This window comes from Sinocyclocheilus anshuiensis, unplaced genomic scaffold (assembly GCF_001515605.1).
Source record: "Sinocyclocheilus anshuiensis isolate Anshui unplaced genomic scaffold, SAMN03320099.WGS_v1.1 scaffold1390, whole genome shotgun sequence".
NCBI classification, from domain to species: Eukaryota; Metazoa; Chordata; class Actinopteri; order Cypriniformes; family Cyprinidae; genus Sinocyclocheilus; species Sinocyclocheilus anshuiensis.
In genome coordinates, this window is record NW_015560623.1 from 389744 (window position 1) to 395774 (window position 6031).

At 33.1% G+C, this 6031-nt stretch overlaps 1 pseudogene; it reads right to left on the reverse strand.

Annotated features, from left to right (window-relative positions):
* Positions 1-1533, reverse strand: part of LOC107681912 (solute carrier family 12 member 9-like) — a 48088-nt pseudogene extending 46555 nt beyond the window's left edge.
* Between the last annotated feature and the right edge of the window lie 4498 nt (positions 1534-6031).

A 6031-nucleotide genomic window follows, 5' to 3' on the forward strand; every position in this document is an offset into this window, starting at 1 on the left:
TGTGTGAGTGTGTGAGTGTGTGTGTGTGTCTGTGTCTGTTTCCACATTCAGGCTGAACACCCCTCACACATGATACATACATCAAATCAAGACATGAACATCATCATCTCTTACCGCAGCGGCTTCTCGCTGAGCCAGTGCGCTTAAAACACAAACAAAAGCAAAAATTAAACCTAAACAGGGTTAAAACCAGCGGATGTAAAGAAGGAGTCATTTCAGAGCCGATCTGGGTGTGTGTGTGTGTGTGTCATGTGAGCGAGATCACAGCCTGTGTGTTGGCAGTTATTATGTACTGTACGGTTAATATGTAATGTACTGTATGCTGATTAAACATTCATAAATCAGGCTAGAGATACTCAGAAACGTGAAGCGTGTGCTGAATCTCCAGTCATATATAACCTCACGCAGATTACATCGCATTCAGCTGTTTATCAATCATTAGTCTCAGACCCCATTTCTGTTCACTAAAACCGAAACTAAAACTGAAATAAAAATACATAAGCCATACAGAAACAGTTAAAAAATGACAAATAGCACATAACAAAATTACTCAAATTTAAACTAGAATCAAAACTAAAAATATTTTTCAAAAGCCCATTTCAAAATAATAATAAATACTATAAATAATACTAAAATAACACTGCACACACACCTTCTCGACTTAGTATCATTTAGCAGACACTTTTAGCCAAAGCGACTTACAAATGAGGACACTTCTTTGTCAAATTTAGTTTCAGGCTGCTGTGCCAATATTAATTTTTCTCCATGTGAATCTGATGCAATGCCACTAAACGGCACACAGGAACAATACGAACTGTAACGAATCACTTTAAAGGTCAGTCAGACGCTAAATAATAAACCTTTTAACAGATAAATGGATAAAGCGAACAGAAATATGTTTTAAGAACTTTTTGCTAATGTTTTTATTAAGTCAGTAAAGCAATGTTTCTAAATGTTCTAAAAGTGTTTTTTCTTGGTTATCTGAATGTTGAGGAAACGTTACATTGTATCATTTCGCAAACATTATGGGAATGTTACTTTTGAATGTTCTCTGAACGTTCTGAAACAAATAGTAACATTTCAAATATGTTAGAACATCTAACTAAAACATTACAGAAAAAAAACATTCCATGAACAAAGTACAAACAATGTTTTTGTGCTAATGTTTTGAGAACGTTATTAAAGACCAGAAAATGTTACAGGAAGAACGTTTTTGGATAGATAGATGGATAGATAGAATATAGATGATAGATAGATAGATAGATAGATGGATGACGCACCGATCCGCAGGAACACCACCACACTGAACATTGACAGCAGGGTTGGAATCACGACGCCGAAGAAGGTGTTGAGTTTGGGCGGCTGTTTAGCGGCGGGTCTCCGCCGGTCGGTGGCGGGGCTCCGGGGCTCGTGCTCATCTCTCCGGTGCTCGCCGGACTCGTTGACGCTGGCGGAGAGCCGGTAATGCAGCAGCGGCGTCCGCTCAGACATGTCGCCGTGATTGAGGCTTCCTTTCCGGCGGCGGTCACATGACTGCCCGTGTTTACAGCCGCCTCCAGTCACGTGACAGAGAGCGAAAGCAGCCAATCAGCTGCGGCCTCGAGGATAATTCACATCTGTATGCATAATATTGAATTATGAGTAAAACATAAAAGGTTTATTATTTAAACGCATCGTTCCTGAAAAATAGAGACTACTTTACAATATACACCTCTCTCTGAAAAAAAATCTATTTAAACACACACACACACACACACACACACACGTTGGTTTTTATGGTTTGTGGGCAGTGAGTCATTGAATTATTAACTTAACCATTTAGTTCAAACACACAAATTCATTTAAGAATGAAACACCTCTATTCCATGTAGCTCAGAGAATGTTCAATGGTTCAGTTGCACACACACACACACACACGTTTGTTTCTGTGAATTATGGGGACTTTCCATAGACTTCTATTACTTTTATACTGACCAAACGATATTTTCTATCCCCTAACCCTAACCCTTACAGAAAACCTGCTTGGATTCTTAATTAATATTCTTTTGGAATCTTTTTAATATTTTTTCCCCCCCTTTGGTCCCCACAATGTCAAAAATGTCAAGTTTTACTATCCAAATGTCCCCACAATGTATCATAAACAAGTACACACACATACACACACAGGCAGAGTTCATGTATTTTATCAACAGAAATATCAGACAGCCACATAAATAAAGCATACTTTACATAAATACTGATAAACTGTACATTAATCTGATGTTGTTTACATTTGCTTTATAACCTACAAAATATATATTCATATTATAAAATTAATTTCATGTAGCCTACACATTATGTGTGACCCTGGAGCACAAGACCAGTCATAAGGGTCAATTTTATGAAAGCTGAATAAATAAGCTTTCCATTGATGTATGGTTTGTTCTGATAGGACAATATTTGGAAAAAAAATTATACTAAATTTGTTTTTAAGGTAAGTGGTTGCAAACAATTTATTTTAGCTGCGTTTAATAAAAAAAAAATATGTTGAAAGTTAGTCAACTAAACGTGTTTATTTAAATGTAGCTAAAATAGATTGATTGCAACCACTTACCTTAAAATGTAGTAAATTCAATTAATCTTTTTTTTTCAGTGTATGCTACTTATGACCGGTTTTGTGCTCCAGGGTCACATATTACATTATAAGAATTTACAAAATCTTCATTTTCAAACTCAAGAAAAAAGGTGAAGAATATTTTGTATTCTTGAAAACACTTTATTTTATTTCATTTATTCTAAAATTTGAGAAATCAAATTTCCTAAAATGTTAGGATAACCTCCAACTTGTCTTAAATTTGCAAAGAAACAATGTTTAATGAATGTATTGGGTTGTTTCAAATATTAAACATTACAACATAACGCTACATATAATACATGTGACTACAAAAGGATTTCACTTTTATAATCTAGCAAGTAAATTCGTCTTTGGCACTCAGTGTTTTGAAATGAACACATCTTATGCTTAGATTGACAATATTAAGATTCAGTAGTGTAAAGTTTTGTATTTGTTGTATTACACAAGAGAACTCATGAGCTGGACAGCATACAATCAGACAACCTGCCATTTTATTATTAATAAAAAATAAAGATCCAGCTAGCAGTGAACATTCTCAGAACGTTCTAGCAAGGTTCTCTCAAAGTTATGAACAAATGTTTTTCCAGTGACATTAATAGAATGTTGGTTCAAAGTTATTTGGATTTTCAAAATGTTAGCACAAAAACATTATTTATACATTGTAACATATTTTGTGAAACGTTTTAGTTTGATGTCCATGTAACATTTTTTAAATGTTACTGCTTGTTTTAGAATGTTCAGAAAACGTTCAAAAGAAAGGTTCCTGCAATGTTTGCGAAATGATTGAATGGAATGTTTTCATTAACATTCGCATCAACAAGAAAAAATGCTTTTAAAACATTAAAAAATAGGACTTTTAGAAAAACGTTCTTAGAACATATTTTAGAATGTAAGAAAATATCTGAAATGCTTTAAAGAATTGCACTTAGGAACCTCCTTATTAATGTCTAATATGAATTTATCTTAATTTAAAAAAAAAACTCTTCCATGAATCCGGCCCCTGGTTTTCTATTTCATCAGTAAATGCTTTCCTGTTCCAGTGTTATTTTCCCAAATCAGTTTTTTTGCACTTCTTGAATTTCCTTAATCGCCTTTAAGTTCACTTTAAGGAGAACTAGTGCACTGAGACGGATCCTTTGAGCATCTGTACTTTCAGTGTGTCAGAAGTTCATGTGTGTGTTGTGCACATGTGTGTGAGATCCTCCATCAGGAGCTCCACAGGACCACGCAGAAGCTTTCTGTAGAAACGCACCGTCTCAATCAAACTGGCCGTTTTATGACCCTCGCAGTCCCGTTCTGGAGTCAGTGTGGAGATCTGGGAGTGCAGACAGAGAGAGCTAATAAAAACATGTGCCAAGAATGTTTCGTAGACGTTCCCATTTAGTCATGAAAAAAATGTTCTTTGAATGTGTCCGATGTTTTACAAATCCATTTGATCATCTTGCAAATATTATGGGAATGTTACTTTCTGAAACAAGTAGTAACATTTTTATTTATTTATTTATTTCATATACACTGCCATTCAAAAGTTTGGGATCAGTAATGTTTTTTAAAGAAGGTTCTTCTGCTCATCAAGGCTGCATTTATTTGATCAAAAATACAGAAAAAACTGTAATATTGGGAAATATTATTGCAATTTTAAAAAACAGTTTTCTATTTTATTGTACTTTAAAATGTAATTTATTTCTGTGATCAAAGCTGTATTTTCAGCATCATCACTCCAGTCTTCAGTGATCTTCAGAAATCATTCTAATATGCTGATTTATTATCAGTGTTGAAACTGTTGTTTTTTTGTTTGTTTTTTGGAACTTGTGATACTTTTTTGATAAAAAGAACAGCATTTATTCAAAATAGAAGTCTTCACTATCACTTTGTATCAATTTAACGCATTCTTGCTGAATAAAAGTATCCATTTAATGACCCCAAACATTTGAACGGTAGTGTATATTGTTACAAAAGATTTCTATTTTAAATAAATGCGGTTCTTTTTACCTTTTTGTTCATCAAAGAATCCTGAAAAAAGTATCACAGGTTAAAAAAAAAAAAAAAAAATGAAGCATCACAACTGTTTCCAACATTGATAATAAATCAGCATATTAGCATGATTTCTGAAGATCATGTGACACTGAAGACTGGAGTAATGATGCTGAAAATACAGCTGCGCATCACAGAAATAAAGTGAACAAAGGTAGGAAACCATTATTTCAAATTCTAATAATATTTCACAATATTACTGCTATTTTTGATCAAATAAATGCAGCCTCGATGAGCAGAAGAGACTTCTTTAAAAACATTACAAATCTTACTGATCCCAAACTTTTGAACGGCAGTGTGTGTATACAAAAAAGAAGAATGAAAGAAGAAGAAATAAAATAAAAAATAAACACATTAACATGCATTCAATCTTTTCCAGAAGTATAACTTCTTTAATCAGGGTTGTGTAATGAGAACAGGATGTTATTCATGTCCTCCGCAATGAAATCCGATCATATGCTTCATGACGCCTTATCATAGATTCAAATTTAGATAAGAAATGTTTAACTTCTGCATTCGTAATGTTTAAATGTTTTAACATTAATGTTTAACTTCTGTTTAACTTCTGCATTCTTAAGAAAGAATCTCTCCGAAAAGAAATCAGAGCTATTCTGGTTAAGACTAACATGTCTGCATTTATTTAAAAAAAAAATCTTATTTCATCAAATAATATGAATACACCCTTATGGAATAAGTCATATATCCTGTATACTTCAAGAATATGTATTAATAAACATTTTTGTTTATTATGTCTTCTGTGCATTTGTTATAAGAACTGTGTCATTTTTTAGTGCATGCAAATGCTGCATCACCACAGCCAAATAAAAAAAATTATAATAATTGATTTTAAAAACTGTGTGAGAGTTGCTAGCTAGCTAGTTGAAAAGACTGTGTCACAACTCTATCAACTCTATGCACTGTTTTAATTCTCTTCTGTTACTGTGGCTTCAGCGGAGCGCTCATTTCCAAACAGAAGTTACGACAAAACGTTCTTAAAGTAATGTTTATGGAACGATTTTTTTTTTTTAAACTTAATAATTAATGTTTGATATACATTCTCATAATGCTGAGAGAAAACATTCTGAGATCAACGGTCTCCAAAAATCCTTATGATGTTATTTGTGCTTGATGAACATTCTCATAATGTTCAGAAAACGTTCTTAGAACAACATTCTCAGAACGTTCTTCTTATGATGTCATTTGTGCTTGAATGTTCTAAAAAATTGTAACCTTTAAATAATGTTATAATCACAACAAGCAAACTGGATATTTTACCATTCTTGGGATATGAAAAATAAACATTCAAAATATTTGGGTGAAAATAAAGTTAGTAGAACGTTGTAAGAAACTTTACTGTAACCTTTAAATAACATTCTAATCATG